General features: G+C 49.1%; 1 protein-coding gene across 21 annotated transcripts in view; it reads left to right on the top strand.

Annotated features, from left to right (window-relative positions):
* ST3GAL4 (ST3 beta-galactoside alpha-2,3-sialyltransferase 4) overlaps positions 1-8,488 on the top strand; it is a 188,024-nt gene that overhangs the window by 129,759 nt on the left and 49,777 nt on the right. The window contains exons 1-2 of one of the 21 annotated variants that reach the window (XM_025201315.1): positions 87-436; positions 1,008-1,137. The exons of 19 other annotated variants lie outside the window; for them this stretch is intronic. The gene's annotated coding sequence lies outside the window, so the exon portion shown is untranslated. Of the gene's footprint in view, positions 1-86; positions 437-939; positions 1,138-8,488 lie in introns of those variants that run through there. One more of the 21 variants, XM_025201314.1, reaches the window with a different exon arrangement.

Below are 8,488 nucleotides of genomic sequence, written 5' to 3'. Positions count from 1 at the left end.
CCCCCCCCCCTCCCCCCCCAAAATGATCCTCTCGTGGCTCAGTCTCACATCCTGCCCTGGCCGTGCAACAGCTGCCTCAGCCCCAGCCCCACTCTCTCCCTCACCGCTGTGCATGTGTCCCTCCCCACCCCTGATGCAGCCACCAGAAGCCCGCGGCCGGGTGGGCTTGTAGCCCTACTGCTGCCCCATGGGTCTCCCCTTTCCGCCATCTATGCTAAGGACCCATTGCTGTTGAGATCAGTCCTTCCTTGGAAGGTGCTTTACTCACTGTCAGAGGCTGGCACAGATGGAACAGCAGCAAGTTGTAATTTTTCAGGTGCTCAAGGCTACATGTTAAGTCTAAACAACCAATATATGAAGAGCAGCAGTGGTGTGCACATTAAGTGTATCCCTTTTACTGCATGACCAAAGCTCTGAAGAACTCCTCTTACCACAGGTAAGTGCTTTCTGTTTAATGATGACCCTTGTACTGTGGTAGGAACAGCCCCATCCCCTAGGATGTAGCCCAAATGGCCTGAGGAGTCCCATGCAACAGTGGTTCCCAACCTTTTTTATACTGCGGACTGGCACGGCTGCAGGACGGGGCACATGGAGCTGGCTGCCTCCCTCTCGGGGCTGCCCAGCTTTACCCCTGCATGTGACTGCCAGCGGCGGAAGCCTCTTGCCTGGGTGTACAGACAGGGGTCCAAGCAGGGGGCTCGTGCCACGACCCGGCACCCAACCCTTCGCGGCTCGGTGCCAGGCCATAGCCCAGTGGTTGGGAACCTATGCTATACAGCATGCTTCCTCTGCCTCAGGAATCAACCCATGATCCACTGCACTTCCAAGCCTGACTCCCAGCTGGCTTTGCTGGTTGCTCACCCTGGCCTGGCAGTTCCTGGAAAAAACTCTGAGATCAATACAATCAGGTTTCCTAGCACACTCCTAACTCCATTCCAGATCCTTTCCCCCAGGGGGATGAAGCCCTAACACTCATGGTTTATAACAGTGGTGTTTCTGTTATGGAGACTTGATGGGGGTTCAGCGTATTATACAAGACCGTGGGAGCTGAATGTAGCAGCTGCCTGGCTCAGGCACTCTTTCTCCTGGCAGAGCTGTGCTGCAGACCTGGAGCAGCAAGTGAATATCAGTTAAGAGGTCAGTGTTGTCTTCAGGGAGGAATGGGAGTGGAGTACGAGGTCTGAGAAGGGCTCTGGCTCTGGATGAGGGGTTGTCTCGCACTGGAACCTGGGAGGAGCAACACGAAACGGCTTGACAAAGTAACTAGTCCTTAGGATACAGAGTGCTCAGCAACATTTTTCTTCTTCACATCATTAATTTCCTTTAATTGCCCTCACGCCTCCTGCAAATCAGCTAATTATCTCTAATTGGCTCTTTGATCACATTTGCTCCCTGATTGTGTTTCAGCTTTGGCAGTTAGGATCTGCTCCCTGATGGTGACATCTTGTTCCTGTTGGAGTCCTTTCTTCCACTCAGCATATCTTGCTCTCAAACTCCATCCTTACCAGCGCCTGAGAAATGTCCCTTGCTCAGTTGCTTGCATGGTGCTTCTGTTGCAGTGGTGGGGTCAAGTCGTCATGAAGCCTGCAGCTGGAAGATTAAATAGGGAAATGATTCTCCTCTCCAGAAGGCTCACAGGAGCCTGGGAAGTAGGACCCTGTGCTCCAGGACAGGCTGTTTATACTGGTCTGCAGTTTGCTGGGGAGAACCGTAGGGAAGCAACTGGAGTGCAGAGACCCCTTGTGTGAAGGCCATTTATTGCTTACATCTCTGACATTGTCCCCGCTTGCAACTGTTTTGTGCACTCTCAGGCTGCTGTTTATGATGGATCGAGGCTGTCGGTCGCAGTGGTACTCATTCTCTGCTCAGTTCTAGCATGGGAAGTTACTTTGTGGTTTGTGCAGAAACAGTGCCCTGCCTGTGCTTTCTGTACTGGAAGAAATCATAAAAAGGGACCTACTTAATTCCTGATTTTGTAGAGCTCATGGAAACCACAAAACCAGGCATTGTTGGTGAAATCCACCCCCCAAAAAAGTTACTAAAAATAAAATGGTGGCTCCCAAGTGGGGAGAGGGGGAGCCACTGATGCAAAGGGGAGCAGCCAAGATGATGGGTATGCCTCCCTCCGCCCCTGCCCCTGCCCCTCCTTGCCACTGATTGGCTGAGAGGGCTGTCCATTGCACAGGCCAGCCCCTCTCCATCAATCAGTAGTGAGGGGTGGGGCTGCATAATGGCCAGCCCTTGCCCAATTAGTGGGGTGGGGTGGGCTTACCAGGAAAAAGCCATGGAATCGCTGTGAGTGGCCCATGAAAATCCCTTTTGCTCACTGTGACTTAGATCGCTAATCATAAATCTGTAACTGTCCATGTACGCAGTGCTTCTCTCCTCCAAAAGCAAATGAGTGTCTTTTATGAAGCCAGCAGGAGCAACAGTACTTTAGAGTTAGGGTGCCTAACTTTAGGTGCTATAAGTCCGCATATAGCACTGCTGGGTTACACAAGTTCTGGATTTGGTAGTATATATATGCTATTGATAGATTCAAGACTGTATGCTTGTGCATCTTGGATTTTTTTGGTGTGGTTCTGGGATTGGAATTGAGGCTTTGTCCACATAAATACCTGGGCATCTCCTAACTTTGTTTCAGTATGACGGACAGTTTCCAAGAATCCAATGATATCTATTCCCAGGCAGAAATGTAATTGGATTTGGGGCTAGGACTTGACTAGGCTCTAGGAGGAAGAGCCCTTTCATTTAGAATTGATTGAACAGGTACATAATTGAGTTGGGGAGCTAATTAATTGCCTTTTTAGAAATGACTCATGGAAGTCTCTCTGCTGTGCTGTAGTGTGAGGAAAAGTCTCTGCTGTTTCTTGAAAGGGGAAATACTACAAGGAGACTAAGTGCCTCCAGTTGCTCAATAAAATGAAAAACTTGTTGATAGCTTCCTTGTTGATAGCTTTCTGTTAAAGAGAGATTCCAGCCATGAAGCCAGAGAGAGAGGGAATATGAACTCAAGAGCATGACAAACATCTTGGGACTGGTCCTGACAGCATTATTCTTGGAGCTCATTTATACTGCAAGAAGTTTTTTAGAGATCCATTAGACTATCAAGGTGTCCTGTCTTAGTCGGTGTGAGTAGAGGGGCAGAACTGGACCATCCATCTTTGTGGGGAGAGGTACATGGGGTTCTTCCATGTTATTTCATGTCTGTGCCAAACTCTGTATATGTGATCTGTAGCATGTGTATGGCTTAGGAAATTATGGAGAGCATGTAGCTAAATTGTACCTGAGTTTATTTGATTGCTTGTTAAATTGCTCAATTGCTCTAACTCCATAATGACAAGCCTGCTTGATTAAGCAGAACATAATGTGTCTGTAAAATACGCGCGCTGTGTTGCTTTTAGGTCAAAAGCCAGATAGTTCCTGTTTGGCACATTTGGCAATCCTGGATAAGTGTGCCATGGTCTTTGATTCTTCTGATAAGGGGTAGGTGAAACAGCAGGTATCAGTTGAATCCTCTGCTCAGCTGCCCCAAGGGAAGCCGGCAGAAGGCAAGGTAGGGTGTCACCTTAGAGACCAGCTGGTTCAGAGATGCTGATGAAGGGGGCTGTCACCTGCAAAAGCTCATGCCTCTGAACCAGTTGGGCTCTAAGGTGACACTGTGTCCTGTCTTGTCTGCCTTGGGGCTCATATGGCTAACTACAGCTCTCTTAGCAAAGGAAATACAGGCCTTAGTTGGGAAATACAGGCCTTAGTGAAGGTGGATGAATTCCTTCCAGTGCCTGCCTCTACTTTGCTGTGTTTTCCACACCCCCTCTTGGTTCACTGGCATGATTGATGATCTACTGTATCACATTCTCCTAAAGCAGGAGTGTCAAACTCATCTAGCCACGTGGGTCTCTGGGCTGGTCTGTGGGCTGGATCTAACTGTCAGAGCCAGTGGGCAGGGCCAGGTGAACAGAACGCCGTATGCATCTTGTGCCCCGTGCCACAGACAATGCTCACAGTGCCAGGTCCAGCTCACACACTGCTGGCAGCACAAACCCCATAGTGGGGTCAGTGCATGGTGCACAAGCTGGATGGGTGCTGCTCGTAGCATGGTTTGTGGCACCCTGCCAGACAGCCTTAGGTGATGGCTCTGGCATGCTGATGCAGACCAGCTCCAGAGCCAGTGTGCACAGTTGGTCTGGCCTGGGCGCCATGTGCAGCTTGTGACCTGGATTGACCCCCTGTGCTGTGAGCTGCACTCGTGGTGCCAGATCCAGCCTACATGTCAGTCCAGCTCGGCATGCCATGTGCAGAATGTGGAGTTGTTTGGAGACCTACAGGCCAGATGTAGCTCCATAGGCTGGATCTGGCCCACGGGCCATGTTTGATATCCCTGCCTTAAGGCTTTGAGATCCTGCTATGATGTTTTACCATCTCTTCGCAACTTATTCTAGGGAACTCTGTATCAGGCATTGGAAGCTCTGTGCAAGGACTTGGCAAATGCATGGCATATATCATGAAAAAAGTTACCAGCGACTGAGAGCAGTGCTGAGGCCAGGGGAAGATTTTCTAGAGAAAACTTTGAGAGAGGTCTTTCTTCAAACAATTCTTTACTGTGTGGGGAAAAATATTCAGCAGCTGCTAAGGGATTTCATTTATTTGAATAAACACTAATATTGAATGAAGTGGTTGGCTTTGATCCTCTTGTTAAGGAGGCCATATACTATGGTTGGCATTCAAGAGTTCTGATAAATATCCTGTTTTTCTGGCTGTTGCAGTTTTCTTCATCTTAGGGGCTCAAACAATAGAGATGAGCCGTATGCAAGCACCTTGGTCTTTTAATGCATTTGCCTTCACAGGGTCCCTATGCACTAAGGCAAAGTAGTTATCCCCACTGCCAATGGAGAAGCTGAGACACAGAAATTAAGGGACTTAACCAAGGTCTTACAGGAAATCTATTGTAGAGCAGAAGACCAACCCTGGGTCTTCCTAGTTCGTTTCTATTAGCTAATCATTGAGAGAGCCTTCCCTTTTGATGTGGCTAATCCACCAGGTAGGCTTAGTGACTGGGTGCCAGAGGTAATTAATGGTCCATAGGCTCTGGTGACATTCTGCAGATGCCATGAACCTCTCATTACTATGGCTTAGCTTTAGTCTCTGCAAATGAGCCCTCTCCGAGCTGTGTTGGTTCAGACTGACCGCTGCTTTGTTTGAGGGGCAGTTGTATTTGTAACCTGCACGTGTCCGTGTGTTTGCTAGCCGTAACTTTATTTGAATGCAGAAGCATTCATTCTGGGACTTCAGCTGGGCAGAGGGCCTGGTTTGCTCTCACTGCTGCTTTGTGCTTTATTAACTTCGTTCTAAAACTTGACACATTGGAAAATGTGACATTTTGAAATGGAGCTTTCCAGGGTACCTGCATCCAGCTGCAAGCTAGTATGCTGGGATGTCAGTTATTATTGGACCTAAGGTCATCTCATTCTCACCAGTTCCTTGTGCTTTTCTCTCTCTTATATCATCATCATATGCTAAAGACTGCAAGCCCCTGCAGGTAGATGAACAGATGCCTGAGCAGATTACAATGGAGTCTAATCCTTGGCTGGCCCTCTGGGTTACACAGCACTAAACTAAGCATTGTCACGCACACTCTGATGATAAAGATGAGTTTATAACAGGGATGGCAAAGCTACTTTGCCCTGTCAGCCTCAAGCCAAAATCTTGACATGAATCACAAGATACCATGCTTTCAAACTACATGTGCCAGAGTCAATGATCTGTGTACAGTACCCAGCTCAATTGCAAGTGATCATTAAATGGTTTTATTTAACTTTTCCTCTTTCTTAAGGAGTTGCCTTTAAATTGTGTGGGAACCATGTGTTCGCCATTTCCATTATAATATTGCCAGCTTCCCAAAGCCCAAGGGTATCCAACAGTCTTGCAAACTAGTATTACAAGGAAAGATTATGCATTCATAGGAAAGAAGGAAGTGGGAGCGGTGACTCTTTGAATGGCCTTATCTCTTACATATCTTTGGACTGACCCAGCTTGAGACAAGGCAGTTTGTAAAATGACTTGTGGTTTTTAGGTGAGAATGTCTCTGCATCAAAGTTGCACAACTGAAAACAGAATAGAAATTGATCCATGTGGCCCCGCAAGGACATGTAAGCAACTAGATGGAGGATAAGGAAGTAAAAACCCAAACCTCTCCTCCAGCTGGAGTCTGTAATATCAGTTCTCATGTAGTGCAAGATTGTTAATTGCAGCTTTCATTACCTGTTTTTTTTTTTTATAACTGCAATGGAGGAATCCTATGGAATTACTGGCCAAGGCTATGCCAACATTTACTCTATGCCATTCATTTAAAAAAAAAATCAATTGCTTCATTACTGAAATGCAGCTTAGGTAACCTAATAGCAGATGATGCCAGCTGTAGCTTGTCTGCTGAAATGATCAAACTTTAATATAAAAAACAAGCCAAAAATGCCTAGCCAAAGAGGTTCTTGTATCTGCCACATTCTCCCTGTATTGTGACCATGTGACCCATGCAGTCATGTTGTAGGGCAGTGGTCTCCAACCTTCTTAAGGTGAAGATTACCTTTTCAAGTAAAGGGCAACCCAAGATCTACTATGCCCCCCTGCTGCCATGCCCCCCTGCTGCCTGCCCAGCAGGTCAGTCTGTTGGGGGGTGTGGTGAGGGAGGGAGTGGGGCAGGGATGAGTGAGGCCCCAGGTGGGCTGGGCTGGGGGAGGGGGGTCAGAGCTCAGGCGACTTGTCCAGGCACGTGGTGGTGGTGGGGGGCTCCTGCTGCAGAATGCACCCCGGCGGAGGCCCGCGGGCATAGGTGGAGGGAGAGAAAATGATTTGGGTGGGGCTTAGCCCCCCCCAAATGGGGCGTGGGGTGGAGCTGCAAGTGGCTTTTCTGGGGGTGCCCAGTGCAGGGAGGTGGGGGGGCAGTTCCCACTGCTGCTCATGCCCCCGGATTTGCACAAGGGGGAAAGCAGGCTGCAGCTGAGGCTAAGCCGGGTTCTTTCCGGCAGGGGGGCACCGGGCTGGGCTGAGCTTAGGGTGGGTGGTGGTAGCACTGGGAGGGAGGTTGGGGGGGGCTACAGTGAATTTTGGGTTGGCTGCAGCCCCACCCATAGCCCCACTCCCAGTGCTGTCACTACCTGCCCCAAGTGCAGCCTAGCCCAGCACCCTCCTGCTGGGAAGAGCCCAGCTGAGCCCCAGCCTGCAGCTGCAGCTCGCCTCCCCACACGCAGATCTGGGGCACATGCACCCCATGCTCTCCTGGGGTGTGTGGTGCAGCAGGAGCCACCCCCAGGACCCTGTGCCAGGTGCTTCCCTGGACAAACTACTCGCAGCTTCGCCCCACGCCCCAGCTCCACTCCCCGCTCCCTCCCCACCTCTGACCACTTCTTTGTTTGAGGGGCAGTTGTATTTGTAACCTGCACATGTCTGTGTGTTTGCTAGCCGTAACTTTATTTGAATGCAGAAGCATTCATTCTGGGACTTCAGCTGGGCAGAGTGTCCCCTCGTCATCCCAACCTTTGACTTTGACTGGACTGTAGTCTCCCACGCAGAAGCTTGGGATGTTTGTCCTGAAGTGAAGGTCAGGGGCCTCCTTTCTCCCAGTATTGCCTAAGCTTAATGTTAGATTCTAGGTGCTGGTATTGAATTCATGAAAATGGCTTGGACAAGAGTAGTCTGTTCTCTGACGAGAACATTTATTGAGTATGGCAATTTACAATTTTAAGCAAAGACAAAGAAACAACAGAAAACTTTGCCTTAGTTGAGCTGCACTAGAATCTGCGTAAGTCTTACGTAGGCTCTGAGCACAGTGTTTCCCTGCAGCTGGCCAGGCATTCGGGAGTCTCTGGACTCTGCAGTTCTTCTGGGCAAGTGGAGGTGGAGGTCCACAGTTCTTATTTTTTCTTGCTCTTTTATGGGTGATCTGCACCCCTTCTTCCCCTTGGTTGCTTTGAAAACAGCACATTTTTTTACCCCCTCTCAGAATGTCTTCCTGGCCTGGTTTTTGTCTCTCTCAGGATGTCTGTTTGTTGGCTTTGTAGCGTCCCTGGTTTTTCCCAGGTTTTACCATTTGCCCACTGCCCACTTTTTAAGCAGTGTGAAATCTAATCTGTTGCAGCGCCTTGCTTCCTTAGGTCACATATGTTATCTACTTAACATTTTTTCCCATTGGCTGTAGAATTAGTGAAAGGGCCCCAAACTGTTGTGAGTACACCATGCCATTTGTCAACAACAGGGAGTTTTTGGAGCCTCTCCCGACCCCTGCTTTTCTTGGCTTGCATGTGCTCCTGATAGTTAGGTGCCCTTCCTCACTTCAGCAGCCCTGAAGGATTGATTGCTAATTTGAACAGATAAGAGAGGACTGGAGACCTTCCAGATTCTGGAAAGCAGAGGGCTCTGCAGCAGCGCGTACCATCAGTGTGTTGTGCATCTCCCAGCTGTACTTGTTCCTGGTGAAGTGGCACATGGCTCT

Source organism: Alligator sinensis, unplaced genomic scaffold (assembly GCF_000455745.1).
Source record: "Alligator sinensis unplaced genomic scaffold, ASM45574v1 scaffold760_1, whole genome shotgun sequence".
Classification (NCBI taxonomy): Eukaryota; Metazoa; Chordata; order Crocodylia; family Alligatoridae; genus Alligator; species Alligator sinensis.
Note: the sequence above shows the minus strand (reverse complement) of the source record. Positions and strands in the feature narration are given on the sequence as shown.